The sequence below is a fragment of the Seriola lalandi genome, unplaced genomic scaffold (assembly GCF_002814215.2).
Source record: "Seriola lalandi dorsalis isolate HSWRI2012SDOR001 ecotype SW California unplaced genomic scaffold, Sedor1 jcf7180002054524, whole genome shotgun sequence".
NCBI classification, from domain to species: Eukaryota; Metazoa; Chordata; class Actinopteri; order Carangiformes; family Carangidae; genus Seriola; species Seriola lalandi.
In genome coordinates, this window is record NW_019525077.1 from 148559 (window position 1) to 167286 (window position 18728).

Below are 18728 nucleotides of genomic sequence, written 5' to 3' on the forward strand. Positions count from 1 at the left end.
GATAAAATACTTGTGAACCCCAAAACCACTGTAACATTCAGGTCAACTGAAAACTGGGGAAAAGAAGACATTTGAGAAATTACATTCCTTCTTTAATGGAGGTAAACCTCTTCACCATCATCAAATAAACAGCACTATCCTGCTCAGATCTAATATGTAAACTTTAAAGTATAAAATCAAATAAAATAAGGGAACACTGGGACATAGTGGCTTGTGCACTGATTCAAAATACTGAGTGCTGTGTTCCCGAACACATTTCCTCTCCTTGCCGAAAGCAGAAATGACCCACAGTATATAAAGTATTAAATGATAATATGAACATATCATATGATTAATGTTGTTATCTGTATGAATACGTGGAGCTTGCAGCTTGTGTTAGTGAATTTACCATTGAAATATTTTAATGGCACGACTGACATTTAAATATTGTCCTCACCGTATTGAAATTATGATATTCAGGTTAAATCAACCTTTCGGATCACACCGACCATGTCAGACCAGGCTGACCATATCTCTTTAATTTAATTTAAATAGCAAAAGTTCCCTGGCTGAGCATCAGAAGGATAAAAGATTAAATTGATAGGTAGGATCTAATCACTGAACGTATGAGTGCTAATTAAAAAACTGAATTCTGGATGGTTCTATTATTTGTTTTGTAAATGCAAAATGAAAGGAATACCCTGAAAATGCATCCTCTCTCTCTCTCTCTCTCTCTCTCTCTCTCTCTCTCTCTGACACACACACAGGTTTCTGACCATCAAACCTAATAGTTTAGGGTGTGAGTTATACTGACAATATGTCAACATAACATCAACATTGTTTTCAGGTCAGAATTCAAAGAAGACATATATTTGACACCAGCGTTTCATAACCATAAACTGACATACATTAAAATATATAATCGCATGGCATCTCCGTCTCAATTTGTGGTGAAAGGAGGAATGAACAGCACAGGGCTTGTGGGTTTTGTACAGAGACCTAGTATTAGCCTTGCACAATGGGCTTAATGAGATTCATTGACTGACTTATCAGTTTTACGCTCTCTTGAACCAGATGTGAGGTCTAAATTCATTCACTGCAATTTAGGCAAAAGCAAACGTTGAAGCCAAACTCACACTGGGTAGACTGCTCGTGGTGTCGCAGGAAAACCAGTAGCAGCAGTATACCAATGGTCACACCGACGTTGGACGTGAAAAGACGAGCCAGAATTTATCTTTGAGATTTAGACAGATTTTAACACTCTGAGCACATGGTGGTCTTTCCCTTTCCTCTTAATAAAGGTAAAGGCAGGCTATGTTGGAGTGCAGGGTAATTACTTGATATTTCAACTCTGCATGACTCTACAAGTTAATTGGAAAAAAATTTAAGACTTGTTTTAAAAGCTTCAAAGACAAGTTCTACACATTCTTTTACCGCTCAAAGAAATGGTGGTTAATAATGCATTCTTTATTAAACAAGCACGAAAAGATAAGTGGCCTATGCAAAATTTGGTGTTGAGCAAGTATGAAAATATCTATAATGATGGATGGCACTGAATTAAATAGGACGTGTATCATGAAAATCGACTTAAGGGAGCATTAAAGCTTAATTGGAGACTATTATTTGTGAATATGTGAGGAAAGACACGAGGAATTTCAGTCTCAATAAAACTGCCTCTAACACAGCAGAGAACTGGACAACATGATTTAGAAAGGCCAAATAACAGATGCTCTCCTTGGTCTTTGCTCAGGTTACAGATGGCTATCAAATCTGCCAAAATGAGCATCACATTCTCAAAAACCTGCAAACTGGTGGAATCAAGTCTTGCCTCGACATGATGCATGATTGTTTAACTATCTGTTTTGTCACGTCATGGGTTAGGTGAATATGTGCAATAAGATCCAGCCTGGATTGTAGGAAAAAAATGGTCACCAAGCATACAATGCTGCAACGAACCATAATTTCCATCAGTTAATCTGCAGATTATTTCCTGATTAATCCATTAATCATTAAATTTAACAGAAAATAGGGAAAAAGCCCAAGCTGACATGTTGTGTTTTCTGTGACCAACAATCCAAAACCTACAGATACTCACAAACAAGAAGCTTGAACTAGAGACTGTTTGGTATTTTTAGTCAGAAAATGAAAGTTATTATAAGTTGTCAAAACAGTTGGCAATTATTTTTCTGCCAGATGTACTGCAGATATAATGAGAAGAGTGCAGTGCACTGCAAAACCGCAGAACTTGATAGCTCCAAACAAAGTTAGTTACATTGATAAATGCACTTTAGATCTCTGAGAAATGTTTTAAAAATTCAGTTTATGATTCTAATGTGCCACCTGAAGCTATTTTAGTAGTGCAGGATTGATACAGAATAAACAGCTAGCAAGATGTGAAATGCCTCACACCCCCCTCTTCCCTCTAAGGCCCCGTTAAGACCTGGCATTAACATCTGTCTGGGTTGATCCGATCACAAGTGGACAGCTCTAATCTCAGGTGTGAACGCACCCAAGACACATTGAAGACGCATCTGAGATCTGATCACTCAGACCTCATTCGAAGGTGGCCTGAGCCACATGTGGCCAATTTCTTTTAGCAGTGTCCTGGGCCACAAGGACCGCCGACTCGACTGACAGCATTTGTCACAGTCTAATTAGTCCTGCCACAGTTGTAGTCATAATGAACCAAAAATAATTTACTACTTCAAATGTGTTTTATTGTAAAACTGCAGCAGAGCATTTCTTCACTCAGCACCTCCTTACCCCGCTCTCTCTCTCTCTATGACATGGCAGGACTGGATAAGAACAAAAACGCATATTTATTTGCATATAGAGTGAGGAAGTTAGATCCGATCACAAGTGGTCACTTGAGACATATGTGGAGACGCACTTTAATTCCAGGTGTGAAGTGACGTACTCAGAGCTGTCCACTTGTGAGCGGATCACCAGGGACAGGTCTGGACAGGGCCTTTATCACATCCCCTTTCCTCTGTTTTATTTTTATTGCCTGTAAAAATGCTTTCTTCTTCCCTTAACGCAGCTCATATTGTTTTAAAATTCATTTTCTGAGGCGCTTATCTTTTACAGGACCGTTTTGTGGTCACAGGGGAAATGTAGCTCTGACCCTTAACACTTGTTACTATCGGCTGTCTGTGACGTTGTTTACCAGCACACTGGAACTTACTCTTTGTGGGTCTCATTGGTCAGGAGAACAAACTAAATCCCTTCAAATTAAAATGTCATGTTTATCATCAGACACCTAAAAACAGTATTGATCCTACATAAACAGAAATGTCCCATGGTGTGTTACAGCACATTAAGCCGAAGACAAAGTGGATATTTGTTAAACCACAGACACATTTTAGCAAGGTTTTGTACCAGAGATGTATATCTTTTATATTTTAGTTAAAATATTTAGACTAGAACCTTTAGCTGTAGGAAATGTATTCTGTAGCTGAGCTTAGACAAACCGTGAAGAAGTGCAAAACTTCTGATCAGAACAGACCTTTTTGGTCATATTTTATCCCCATCTACTAAGGTCTAACGAAATACTGAAAAAGATTAAGCAATGTAATTTCATTTAAGGAGATGGAAGAAGACTTTGGGAGCTGTACTGTATATACTCAGTGTTAAGAAGTGGTGAAGGATGGGTTTTGAATAGGGAAGTAGAGTAGAAAATGTGCTGCAGTCAAAGTTAAATCAATCCCTCCCTGAAGGCAGACCAGCCACCACATTAAGGCGGATATGTTCCGACTCAGCTTATATAAGTTACTGCACTGTAGAAACTTTTCAACCAGTACAGGAGTTTTACACACACACACACACACACACACACACACACAAGGTTGTCGCTTATAATTCTGAATATATGAATAAATTAAAAGCCCTAAAAACCTGTTTTCCTCAATCTGTTTCTTGTAAAGCAGCATAAACAGCCTCTTATCTTCCAAAGTTAAAAACAACTTGTTATTTCACGAGAAACAATTTTTTAAAATTGTATTTTAACTTTGTTAGTGCCATTCTTTTTGTTTTGAAGTGTGTGTCGGGTTTATTGACAATCTGACAAGTTGTGAAGTGAGGTGTAAAAGTCTTATACTTATTTTCTACACATGAAAGTCAAAAAAGATGAGCAACTGTGTTAGAAAAAAATATTGTCCTTTGATTAAAAAGTCTGAGGTACAAGCCTGTAGAGATAAAAAACACAAAAGGAGAGATCAACTATGATTCCAAAGGAGAATTTCTGTGAGAAATAGTCATTCACTGAGCATAAAATTATCTTATGTGCACCACTAATTGCAGAAGATTAAAATTATGCTTCGTAAAAGCTCAACCAAACAATCATTCATCAGTTTAGTTCAGTTCAGTCTCAGATTCTAGGTCATTTTTGGATGATTTTCTCTCAAATTGCAACGACAAAGCATTCAGAGTGAGCTATAACTGTCAATCAAATCTAACCAAACCACTCCCACACAGTGTTAAACTTTCTTTGTTTACAGATTTGTTTGTTTTCTAGCTGTAAATGACACTTATTCAGTCACAAACAAGATCTGAAATGAGCTTTAACTGAGAAAAACTATCAACACGATCTTCTCCACGACACAATCTGGTGATGCCTTTAGTGGCAGCATCACCGCGACTGCCTCACAGTGGTTGTATGTTTTTTTGTTGTTTTTTTTTCCTGTGAGCCTGGTGGAGAACAGCTGGCTGATGGCAGGTTAGGAAGCCCCATCATCTCCATGCAGCCCCACTGATTAGTGAGCTGCAGGGAGGATGGGGTGGGAGGAGGCTCTGGGCAGGTGCGAGTGTATCTTAACCCATGTCAAGACTCCAAGCCTTCCTCGAATATGATGCTTGTTGTGTTTCTCTGTGCAGCCCATTCATGCTCAAAGCCCTTATTAACAAAACCTACAATTTGCATAACATTAACAAAGAACGCTCCTTTACGCTATGTAGTTTATTCATCTCGCTCCGTCTCCTGCTCCTTCCTCTCATTTATATTATTCTTTTTATGTATGTCTTCTTGTTGGCAACGCTCCCCTGCTTTCTTTCTCTGTCATCTCACATTGGACACAACCCAAAAGCAGAAATTCATGCTCAAGCCAAAAGGGGATATTTTCTGAGTGTCTGCTTCGGTGCCAGCAAATGACAAGGATTACTGTGGAGATTTACCGCTTCCTCTCGGGTGAATAATGCTGCAGCATGCATTCATGTCGCCGCAGAGAAAGTGAAAGAATGGGACGTCAGCTTGTTTTGACAAGTTGGAAACGTTGTTAACTTGGTGAAATGGCCACATGCAAAATTACAGTGGTTAAGGTCAATTATTCTTTGTTTTCACACGTTTTTTTGTTTTTTTACAGTAAAAATATGTTATTATTCTATCCTGAAAGATCCAGGAGAAGGAAATGGAAGAGAACGTTTCCTGCTTGGATCCACAGGTCGTGAAAGATTTACATCTAAAGAAAAAGGAGAGAAAAAAGACCTAGACGCCTTGACAAAGTTTCAGCATGTACTACATGTAGCCACAAGATAACTGTTTTTTGTTTTTAATTGTCCATCAGCACATTATACAAATCCAGTAATCCGAACATGAATGTGGCGTGAAACAGCACTTTTCTCAGACTTGAATATAACCAGTGAGTATCAAGAGTGGAAGCATCGTTACTTTGCTGTGACTTCCAAGTGCTTTCATAGTTTATGATTTGAAGCTCGTGGCAGTAAATTTGGAGTAATATAAAAATTAAATGGGGAGCAAAGTTTGGAACAAGTCGTAGATTCTGCTTCCAAGACCACAAGCCTTCATCCTCCTGCCTGTTACTGTGGCCTCACTCTGTGACCCGTGATGCTAATAGAAACTTGCCTGGCTGAGGGCAATAATTGTTTATGAGTCTGTTTTTTTTCGTCATTTTGTATATTATTAATATTAATATTAATACCCCAAAAAAGCCGCAAGACTTCATCTGTCATCCTTTCATTCTGCAGGTTTTGTTGGGCAGTCGAGGCGATCGAACCAAATGTGCCACCTGTTTCAATAACTTAATGGACTTTGCTACAGTCCTTGCTATAATTACACAAGTCTGAGCTTTTAGAGGCAAGAACACATTCTTTTCAACTTTGCAACTATTTCTAATACCTTCAAGACAAAACAGGTCATTTGTCAGTGCCAAACAACAAAGATGAACAGCTTGGTGCAAGGTGAACAAGACGCAAGGCCCAAGATGATTAAGGTCTTGTTGGCAACAAAACAACTTGTTGCTCAAATCGTCTCTCAGTGTCTAAGATATGAAGGTCAGATACTTCCATCTTTGCTACACAGAGTCATTATCATTATTCCCACGGCTCGAAAAAGTCACGTCAGAAAAACGAAATCACCAATGCTGTCGTTAATGCTTTATCCCTCTACCCACAAAACCACATAGAACAACAGTCAAACAGCAAACAACACACTCTACCTCATCAAACACTTTGGCTTTATATTCTGTAGCTCAGGGCGGCTACGATCTACAACAAACCAGCTCACTGTTAAAAGAAAAAAACAGAACATATTCCATCAAACTTCACACTGAACCGAACCAATCTTCACCGCTGACACATGTTATTCTTTTACCAACATACCTATTGATTATACTCTTACCTTGACAATGTCAAGTGTACTGCTGATTCTGTTTATCTCATCAGCATTGACACATTACAGTCAGCTTGGCTTATAAGCCAGCCAAGTGTTGAATGGTAAGTGTATAAACTGAGTGATGGCACTGTGAATGTTCTGCCAGGAATCTGACTGAGCTCAGCAGTTTAGTCAAAGCCGTCGTGGCTAATGACTTTTTTTCCCGTGACTGGTCCGAGGGCCTTGTAAAAGCTCCTGAGCATGTTTCCTTTTTCAAAGGCTCCAAACTTATTGATCAGCATCTTAAACGCTCTCCTGTAACAAGCAAACTAATTCTACCCTTCTGCCAATGTCACATTCAGCCTATAATAACCAGCAGCTTTAGCAGCCGACGTATCTTTCCACGATACCCTGAAGTTACAATTTACAGGAAATAACCAACTGCAGGTTCACTTAATAGTCAGAGGCGCTGGACTGATTTCTCAGCAATTACAGTTTTATATGACATTAAAAAAAACAACTATATGTAGCTGTTCAGTCAGAGACAACTACGTCAAGGAAGTGACCATTTATAGCAAATGATTATACAGTCAGATTTGGCAGAAAAGGCTCAGCTGTTTGAGGGAGCGCTCAATGAATCCAAGCAGTGAAGTGGATCCTGCTGAGAGAGCTCGTCTCCCACACACGAGCATGAATCTTAGAAAAGGCAGGTTGGGGTGGTGGAGGGAGCTGCAAACGGCGTTGGCATCAGAGTAACAGTGAGGAGGCATCAGGTTATAATGTGTCTGTGATGTACACCTGAATGAATATGATTGGATGTTACCAGCTTTACACAGCTACGAATTAGCCAGTCATTGCAACTTGAAACACCTGGAGCAGCTTCAGTGCTCTGCCTGAACGAACACTGCACTTCATTAATGCAGGATTTATATATATATAAAATAAAGAATCCCCATAAAGAGAAATGTACCTCCATCTCCACTTATATTCAATTATTTAATGAAAATTAAAATTAAATGAAAATGTTTTAACAAAACACATCTCGCAAAATGCTCAATGACGTTTGTTTTTTGTTGTAACTACAATATCCACCCATGGGAATAGTATACCTGCTGCTATCAACCATCAGTCGGACTGTACCGAGAGCGGCGTACCCATCTTGGTCGCCATGGTTACTATAATAAAGGTCATGGCTTGGTTAGGTTTAGGAATAAAAACGTCTTGCTTAAGTTTAGGAGAGGATCATGATTTGAGTTAAAATAAGTACTTCCTCAACATTACATGATCTTTGTTGTCATGGTTACAATAAGAACAATGTGGTTCAGCCTGTGCATATTCTCATTTGTCCAGGTCATAGTATCCTAAAGGATGGTTTCTCTACTTTTACATACTCCTCTTTCGAAAGAGGTTCGAAAGAGGAGTAAAAGAGGCCATCTATGTAAAAGTAGAGAAACCATCCCTCAACAGGGGAGGAGGTCTCAGACACCACCTATCTCCAATTTACAATGCTGCCCTTTCATCCCTTCCCAGGAGACTCAACAATCTAGCCTCTAAGAATAACAACTGTTCACAAGTGGCAAGTGACTCCAACGACTGTCGTTATAACACAATAGAGCACTAACGAAGTTGAAACCAACTTTCCACCAACGACAGTCATGCAACGACTGTCGTCGACACTTGGAGCACAAAAGGGAACCAGTGACATCATCAGCCTTGTGAACGCCCACAAGAGGTTAAATACCTGGGTCTCCACACCAGAAAGTAGGACCAGTCCCAGCCTGGTCAGATGCGTACATGAACTGATGAAGCCTCTTGGATGAGAGGTGAAACGTCTTCACAGACAAATAATCAAGTCCAGTTGTTTTTTCGATTTAATAACTCCTTTAGGAAACAATGTGGTTAACTTTTTCGAGCGGTTGCGGATAATAGAAACAACGTAAACAGCTACTTTCACATGGGAATCGAACACCACTCTCCTCTGTCATATTCCCCTGTTTTGCCGACCCATCCATCCACCACATAAACCCTCCTGACGTTACCCCACTCTTCCCTTTGCTCGTGTCATAATTAGTACGACCTCCGGAGGATGTCGCCTAGCAACAAAACGTAACAATGGGTCATAACAACCTTCTGCACGGACGACCTATGGGCTCGTTCTAGGCATTCACAGTCACACTCTTGCCTAAACCAAACAGCATATGGGACTCAGGATACAAACCCTGCTCCGTGAGGTCAAAGACGCCCACCTCCCTTACAGTTTGGTATACGTGGCAAAACAAATCAACGGTATATCGGCTTTGATCTAAGGCTTGGGAAGTTAAGTAGCTCATATCTGGAGCTGAGCTTTCCTTAACCTAACACCATTGGATATTATTTAAATATGTGTGTTTTCATTTCAGTAATGTTATATTAAAAGTGATAAATAATTTCCACCAATACCAACATTGTTCTTATTTGACATCCATTCGTTTCATGTCAAGAATGAGCCACTGAATAATTTTTTCTTTGTTCAATTGTTTATCGTTGTGCTTTTGCTTCTTTGCATTCTGCTTTCGTAAGAGTGGCACAGCAAATAGCAAATGACTATTTAATGTCAAGCAAACTTCACAACATTGAAACTAACGTGTAATTTTTAGTTATTCATTTCTGAACACTCAGAAAATGGTGGTTCTAAAAACAAGATCTTTGACCACGAGGGATGGATATTTTGCAATCAGCTTGTACTGTTGAAATCTAAGAAAGCTGAAAACTTCCTCAATAAGATATTGGAGGAATCCTGCCACTTATCCACAGGAACAAGAAAAATACACAGCAGACCCTGGAAAGTACATAACTGCAGCTGATAGGTAACAATTCCACAGGGAGGACACGTGTGTGTGTGTGTGTGTGTGTGTGTGTGTGTGTGTGTCTCTATGCAAGAAGCACATGCTCACAAACATTGAAACACTTGAAAGTGTGTAATGAGCATGTTATTTTGTGTGGGACAAAGAGCGCCTGACAGAAAATAAATACCACTATTAGGAGGGGACTTGAATCCTGAGGAAAAGAGTGACAGCTGGAAGAATAGTGGGCAGCTGGCTGGGAGAGAGAGAGACAGAGACAAAGAGCCAACAAAGAAAACGTGACAACAGCTGTTTGAAAAACCTACGAAACCGATCGCGATGACAGGGGTAATTTCATTAATTCATTCATTTTCTACCGCTTATCCTCTAGTAGGGTCGCGGGGGGGCTGGAGCCTATCCCAGCATCTTTTCGGGCGAGAGGCGGGGTACACCCTGGACAGGTCGCCAGTCCATCGCAGGGCAAACACATAGAGACAGACAACCATTCACACTCACAGCCACACCTATGGTCAATCTAGAGTATCCAATTAGCCTAGTCCCCATTTTGCATGTCTTTGGACTGTGGGAGGAAGCCGGAGTACACGGAGAGAACCCACACTGGCACGGGGAGAACATGCAAACTCCACCCAGAAAGATCCCACGGCCGAGCCGGGACTCAAACCTGGAACCTTCTTGCTGTGAGGCGACAGTGCTAACCACTGCACCACTGTGCAGCCGAGGGGTAATTTTAGAAAGTAAATAAATGGGGTGAGTACTAGAGGGAAAACACTGGCGATGCAATACAGTATGTTTGGATGTGGAATTACTTTTCTTCTGTTGCCGCGAAAACGAAGACAAAAGCAGGAAGAGCTGCAATTCACAGATCACAAATTCACACACGTTCAACAGTTGATCTTTTATAAGGGTCAATGCTTCTCTGCAGCTTCTCTATCTATCTATCTATCTATCGCATTAGCCAGTGCTAAGCTAAGAAAAAAAACTAAACTAAAAGGGAAGAGAGCCATCTGTAAACATTGGTAGTTTAAGGCAGTGGAACAATCAACTAATGCTGTTGCTCCTCTAAAGGAGGTTGTACACCATCTCACACTGAAATCAATAGGGACTGTAGCGTTTTATCTAATAACTTAATGAAAACACAGATCTAATTAATCACATCACCATGTATTCCTGAGTGGGATCCAGTCAGAACACATATGTGTGCACCCGGACACTCCCTCCAACAGGACTGAGTCATGGCTGAGTGGGACCCTGGCCCTGCTGTCACCTTCATTAGCCTAATTCTCCCGCGCACTCTAATTGATTTATCATCGCCACTCCACCTCTGTCCAATTGCATCAGTCATTTTTCAAACACACACTACACACACATTCAGTATATAATGTGCAGAGAGACATAAGCGGCCTTCCTTTCCATTAATCTCACACACACAATTACGCACGCGCACACACACACACACACACACACACACACACACACACACACACACACAGGCCACTGCTCGGCTAGTGGCGGTTGCAAGGAAAATTGTGTTAGCAGCGTAAACAGATTGCCATACAAGCTAAAGTGTTTGCACTTGAAAGCTCCGAGGGGCTCTCGAGCGAAGCTGTAAGAGCAGCCAGGAGGAACGGCCTGGCGAGGTGTGTCACCCACATTCAGCAGCTAACACGCAGCGAGGCAGGGATGGGTTGTTGGGAAGCGGAAGGTGTAATCACTTTCCTGAGCAAATCCAATAAGCCGGGCCGGCTCCCTCTCCTTCCCCTCAATCCTTTCCTGCCTGTTTCCTTGAGTGAGCGTCTGTTCCATGAACCGCTGCTGGCCGCGCTCCACCGGTAACCCGATGCGAATGACAATGCATGTCCTCCTGAGGCTAATTGATTTAGCTTTCTCTCAGCCATTTCGGAGATGCCATACAATGATGCCACTTGTTGTCCCTGCCAATTCAGGAGAAAACCTCTGCTCTGAAAGCTTTTTCCTTTCAGCTGGTTGTGATAAATTGGCGGTTGTGGAGGATCCTGCATGGTGATCCAATGTTTAAAAACCTGTTTCGCATGGTATTCTCTTTCGCTCTGTCTTTTTCTCCAAAAGTTTACCTGGGTTTTTTTGTCGCTGAATGCTCCGCGCATAATGTAGTGCTATAATACCAGAAAACTAACAGCATTGTACCTTTGTGTCTGAAATCATCTGTAATCTCTCCATGAAACCGCACCTCATACGACCATTTCTCATCCACTCCTGCCTCGTTCTTATTCTTGTTGCCTCGGTCCCTACAGGAAACAGAGCCGTCCCTCCGTCCCTCAACTCATTTAACGTGAAGGTAGCACTGTACGCTCTGACCCTTGTCTCTATTTTACTTGCTGTACCTGCTCCGAGGGATCCAACCCATTCATCACCTGTCACGTCTGGACCAAACTAGACATACTCCCGCTAAACACAAACATCCTTGCGTTTTCTATTTTCCATTAATTGTCTCCATAGGCTCTAAAGCGTAACTTTTATCGCCAGAAAAAAAACAAAAAAAACCCCAACATATAATAAAACAGTTTGTGAAGCAGGTTATCAAGCTAATGATGTTTGTGCTCGTGCCTATGTTAACAAAAGTGGTTTTTTGTTTTCACTTATTGGCATGAATATTCTCCCTCTACCCTGCAGTATCCCCAGTGATTCCCACTTTCAGTCACCTACCTGTTCACCTATTCCCAATTCCCTATTCAGTCCCCCCACATGTATAATATACCTCAGTTCTCTAATGCGCTTTCTGTTTTATCATCAAACCTTCTTGTTACCTGTTCCTCACTGTTATGACTTTTTTTCCCCCTGTCTTCTGGGACTTTTTGCCTTCTTGCTTTGCCCTTTTTGTTCTGTTTGTCTTGTCCTAACAGATCAGCTGTTAACGAACTCTGTTTGAATCACTGACACATTTTGCCTGCATGTCTCTGGCTTTTGCATCACCTTTTACCTGCCTTACTGAGTATTTACAGGAAGTAGCCTTGACAGGAAATCAAACCAAGAGCTGTCAAACGCAACAGCTCGGGTGCAGACGCTGAGGAAAAGTCACGGTGAGAGCAAGTCGAGGAATAAATGGATTTACACAAAAACTAGCATTACTCCGTCAAAGCTAAACTAACTAAATGTGTGAAGTTCTTCTAGTCCACCAGCACACAACTCAAATCAAACACACGGTTTGTGGTGGAAAGCCCACCCATTTGCCTGTGCAACACACATCCAAATTGCCAGTTTAAACTTTATTCTAATGTAAAACCTTCAATTTAAACTCCTGACCGCAAATCAGAACCATCAGGACAAATATCATGTCTCTACAAATCTGTCTTCACCTCCAAACATCTAAAAGTGTTTCTCACAAGTTTAGAGGTAGAATGACAACACAGGGAAGGCGTAAACCGTAACGGTATGTCAATGTGCCCACTGTTCGAATGCTGGTGCAGGGTGAACCCAGCCACCTCCACCGCCACCACCTCCTCCTGCCCTGCAGTTCACATGCAGCGTTTGACTGACAGCATCCAAATCATTGTGGCCTTTCACCACGTCAACCTGCCATCATGCGTGGCCGCAGACAATTAATGAGGTGAGGCGTCGGTGTGCGAGCTGGAGATAATTTTCATCATCTGTCAGTCAGAGCTCTAAATGGAAAGCGGTCAAGGGCGAGAGGATTCCAGAAGACAGGCAAAAATATTTATTTCCCGTCCGGCTGCTGTAGAATATCTATCAACCTGAGAGTCTGTCTTTGACTGGACAATGTCATGGTTTAACAGGTGAGGAGAGCAGCATCACCCGTTCACACTCTGCCTCACACCAGAAGTCTGGGAAGTGCAGTGCAGACACGGTATAGCAGAAAGCGCTCAGTAGCAAAAAAAAGTCACCGAATGCCAAAAACGTCTTTTCCACTAATAAGATTTTATGATGGCTGGACAGGTACACAAAGCACATTTACACAGCCAATTCTGCAATGGTTAACAACTATGGCGGTCTTAGAGAGTTAAAAGTCTGAAGTGTTTTTCACAACCAATTTAAATAACCAAAGAACTATGGAGGTACTTGATCATAGTGAAAGCTTTCCTTGCAAAAAGCTGCTCCACAATAAACCGTGACTCCTCACTGTCACACATGTTGACCGAGGTGATTAGACTTACACTGATTTCAAATGATAAATCACGGTGTAATTTGCTTGTTTACTTGCTACCACCATCCCCTAAGTAAGAGAAAACAGTTGAATTCATTTTCTAACAAGTAGTTTCCTCACACATCTGTACACGTGTATAAAAATGTGTCCAACATTATAACTGATGTCAGAACAGCCTTGGTCAACGGGGCGCGGCCACGCCCACGGAAATGAAAATAAGTATAGATACACCAGAGACGATAGCCTGCTGCGGCCACTAGAGGGCGGTACATTGCAAGATGATTGCGAACAGGCAATGTCAGACCATGTAAGGAGAGATATCGCTTCCACTTCTGTATTGTTTTAATTGATGTTGGTTTTTAGCTTTAACTAGTCAAGTGCTGCTTGCCTACGTCGCAAACCCTAAACCTGTAAAACCTCTGTAAAAATAAAAATCTCACGTAGGATATATATCTTTTTTAAATATCAGTATTGGCCTAAAAAAACAAACAAATCTGAGACCAGATCTGATAAATTTTAAAAGACGAAACTACATCAGTATCAGTTGCATGAAGAATTAGACTGCTGCAGGTAGATTTAAACTTTGGCTGGTGTGACAATCCAGACAAACCACACCCTTTGTCTGCTGTAATACATCTGGTCCAATATCATCATACTACATTTGTAAAACAGTGAAAACACCTGATGACTCACTGTAGGCAACAGACTAAAGAAGCTTCTTTTTCCCCCTTCCTCTGTCTTTTTTGCATAATTTCTGATCTTTCATCCAACGAACCCCAAACCTAAAGCAATATTTACTCACTTCCCAACGTCCACGTCTGGTGGTTGGGGTTCAAACTCAACCTTTCATTCACAAGCTCACCTATACGACTATTAAAACTACCACCTCATCTGTTGATGGCAGCCGTTTAATCAATTACTGGAAGCCCAGCAGTGTGACCCCCGACGTGGAAGGGTTCTCTCTGCAGCCAAGTCATTATTCAATGTCTCCTTTACAGCTTATTTTATTTTTACCCAGAAGTTCAGCATCTTACATGAAAAATGCATTAAACCCTTTCTAAATTGCAGATATAATTATTTATATTACACTCATTCAGTGTCATCTCACAACCCACTCCTGACCGGCAGGTTGAGAGGTAGGCAGTCGTGAGGCAGTGATGCTCTCTTCCAGGGAGAAGTTTGAAGCTGCAGGCAGGAGCTTTTGAAAACGCCCAGGAGCTCCGAAACCTCGACACGCTCACACCCTCCGCACGATGTGAGTGGGGATCATGACTAACGTAACCCACACACTGAGCTGTTTTGGAGAGGCTGCACAGGCTGCAGGATAAAATACTTTTTTTTTTTTCCCTGCTTGAAAATTGTCTGTAAGATCAATGCCAAACCCGATTGGCAGGGCTGGGGAAGAAGAGGCAAAGGTACCATATAATATGCACAAAATGCTCCCTCAGGACATGGAATAAAACGATAGCTGGAGGGAAAGAGTGAGAGAAAAGTGCACTATCACTTTGATTTTCTTTCAGCAGCCTTAGTTAAAAATAGAATTTCTGACATGACGGTGCAATGTGGGAGAGGAGAGGAAATGTGTTTCTGTCTTTCAGCACTTACTCCAACACTTTAGATCATGCACATCACATTCAGATCGTACTCCATGAAGACAAGAGGTTCATCACGGGGTCTTAGAAGATCCCAAAGGGCCAATAAAGACATTAGAGTTCCACACTCGAAGAATATTCCCTGATTTATTACATGTGATTGATATTTTTATCAACTTGAGCCACTTATGTATTGCAGTTTACTTAAAAGGATAAAAAGGATATAACTTATCCTTGAGTGATATCTTTCTCAAGTGAAAACTGAAGACCTACCTCACGCAGAAGAAGGATGAGCCAAGGTGGTAAAAGAAGAAGGAGAGCAAAGTTTGACAGCACAATCCAAGCATCCGTCAACAGAGCGTCTACAATCCCCCCGTGAACAGAAACAGATCGATTGCACCACTTTACGTCATATTTAAAGATATGCAAGACAAAAGGCTTTGAAGTAACGAGCTGGGAAACCTAATTAACCTCCCCCCCCCTTGTAGTGTGATCCACTCAACACAATAAATCAGGATGGTAGTGGATCAAACATGCATCAAAAAGGAAGAAAATTTGCCAGTTTTTCCTTTGCTTTTCTTTTTAAATCATGTCACTCTCTGTTACTTTCCCTTTATTTCCTGTACTCTCTGTCTTGAGTGCTCACCGGAGTCGCTTCCCAGCGGTCTATTTCACCTCCCGTCTCAGCCTGTACACACAGCACTGTCTCCGCCTCTCTCTGTCTCTCACTTTCACCTCATCCCCCCTCTCTCTCTTTCTTCCTGCCTCCCTCTATTTCTCATCCTCACATCTCCTGATTAATCTTTATTCCTTCCAGGCTTTTCCCTCTGCCCTCCTCCTCCCATCAGCTCCACTGATCGCAGCTTGTTGCACAGCCGGCAGACGCGCCACGTGTTGTGCGCTCACTCTCTCCTCTCTCTTACCGTCTCTCTACCTCTCTCTTCCTTCCTCACCTACCTCTACCTATTCTCTCTCAGATTATTTCACTTTTCACACTCTGACAGCCACACATATGCTACTCTGCCTCAGTACAGTATGTACACCGTCTCGATAGATGAGATATTTTCAAGGTCCCATATTGTATGAAGTGAGATTTCCATGTCTGTTTTGATTATCAAGCAGGTTCTATATTAATACTGTGAAAGCATCAAAGCGCTCAGTCCACAGAGAAATGCACACAGCCTGTATCCAGAAACTGAGCCTTAAAACGAGCCGTCAGGACTTCCTTAACTTTGTGATGTCACATCTTATACAACCATTGCCCTCAGCCATGCTCCAAGCCCCGCCCACCCTGACCCACCAAATTTCTACCCCTACCACTACAATGTGTGTTTACAGTTGTTTTTATATATAAAGAAAACTATTTAGTGCTAATGTGCTGCAGCTTCTTTTTTTTTTTGACTGACAGTACAATCAGATGAGTGTCAATAGTGAGACAGCACACAGATTTTCCTTTTCCCTGTGCAAACAGTTTATTTCTCAGCTTTCGAAACTCACACTCGACTTATTCTAGTTTCAGTTGAAGTCAGATTTTGGATTCAATTATTGTTGATGTAAGTAATGATCTTTTCTTTCTTCTTATTTTTTCTCTCTTCTTTCTTTCTTTCTTTCTTTCTTTCGCTCTTTCTTTTTACATGTTTATATGTAAAAAGTCAGTTAAGTGTCTACACAAAAAAAAAAATCAGGTTTCTCCAGTCGAAATCTTTCTAGCTGGATTCTATTACCTGATTGGGTAAAACCAGGTTTCAAATCAACAGTAGTAACCACGTTACTAAAGTGCATGTAATTACACTTACACACTGTTCCCACAGAGATCACGTAATATGAACCACAGACATTTTAAACAAGTTCAAAGTGAACCAGGTATCTAGCCTTTTAAATTGGAGGCTAAACCACCAAAATAATAATAATAATAATAATAATAATAATAATAATAATAATAATAATAATAGTACTTGGTTGTAAAAAGGGAATTTCTCTTTCATATTTCAGAAAGAAAACAACAACATAACAAGCACATGGTTTTCTCTGATGCAGCCCGCCTAAATGAAGCTCGAGCGTCACAGGGACAGTACTGTGAGAGCCACTATAAGATGAAAGATGAACAACACTCAACAAGTTAGACAACAAATTGGAGATCTGGTGCTGCTCAATCAAACAGGGAACGCAACACTAATAGTGGTGGTTGATTGGTTGGCTGACTAACTGATTGATTAACGCACAATCTGTTGCACAACAACTTAAGAGGTCTGATGCTGTTGTGCTGACAAGGGCACTGTGACAAGTCAAACAGTTTCCATGTCTCCGGTCTTTCCTGGTCATAAGAGATCGAGATTGTGGAGAACAGATATCATAACCACAGCCTCTCGCTGTAATATCTCTCTGAGTAGTCATCTCACCCACAGAACTGGTAGTTAGCAGGAGAGGAGCCCTTTCATGCACCAGCTGCACTGCAAAATGTAACAGCCACTCTCATATAGAGAATAGACAAATGGCATTTTCAAACGGAGAAGAAACCGATGGTTATCTGCTACAGTCGCTGGCAGAGCAGACAAATAAACCTGCCATTCTACTATTGACTGGGATTCAGCTCAACCCTGTAGCATTTAATATACAATACAGTATCTAATCTCATGACAGATAAGAGAACTGTCCTTCCTATTTTTAGTTTGGAAATTAATTCATTCTTTGAAACGCACTCATGTAAGTGATAGTGAGGTTTAATTTTTGTTCTTCTTTCCCCCTCTGCTGGCTGCAGCCTGTGATTTTTTTAAGAACTGTGATTGAGGTAGCGGAGAGATGAAGCTGGATAACAGCCCCGTGACTGTGTGAGGATGTGTGTGTGTGTGCGAGTGTTTCTTCGCCTCCTGTGTTTAAAGCCAGCTTCTGTTGCTGTGGTAAACACAGGGCTAACAGTCGGCTCAGGGGGAAGCAAACGGACACACATCTGATTTAACACCGGCGCCCTGGAGGCCATAAATGAGGACCCCTGCAATCCCTGTGAGAGAGACACACACACACACACACACACACACACACACACACACACACACACACACACACACACACACACCGCCCACAGGCCTGATTTCCATGGTGACTTTCAGCCAATGTCATGCAGCGATGTTAGGGCTCGGATCCCTCGGAGGGGCTGTGTCGTTAGTATGCTGAAGAGTCGACATTGCTGAAAGACACAAACCGGTCCTCCCCCCCGTTTGTCTTTCTGTCCATTTATCCTCTCTTCTCCTCTTCATTGCATTTTTGTTTTGTTTTTTTCCCTCTCATACCTCTTTCTTTCTTCCCCCGCTCAAGCGCTCCGTACTCAGTTAAACAGTCATAAGCAGAGAACCTGAAACAGGAGTTAAGTAAGCTGGTGGTCAAGTCACAAACTCAGACTCACACAATTTAACTTTTCATTCTCTTTCCAAAGAAACCAAACGCGTCTGAATTTGTGGAGAAAACGATGCACAAAACTGTATGTTCCAGGGTTTAAGAGTAAAAAATAAAAAACATTTTTTTTGAAGACAGATGTCAGACTGTTGAACTTTAGAAGGGGGGGGGGGGGGGGGGGG

General features: G+C 41.5%; 1 protein-coding gene across 1 annotated transcript in view; it reads right to left on the reverse strand.

Annotated features, from left to right (window-relative positions):
• Positions 1 to 18728, reverse strand: part of unc13ba (unc-13 homolog Ba (C. elegans)) — a 173066-nt gene that overhangs the window by 72389 nt on the left and 81949 nt on the right. The window lies entirely within an intron of this gene.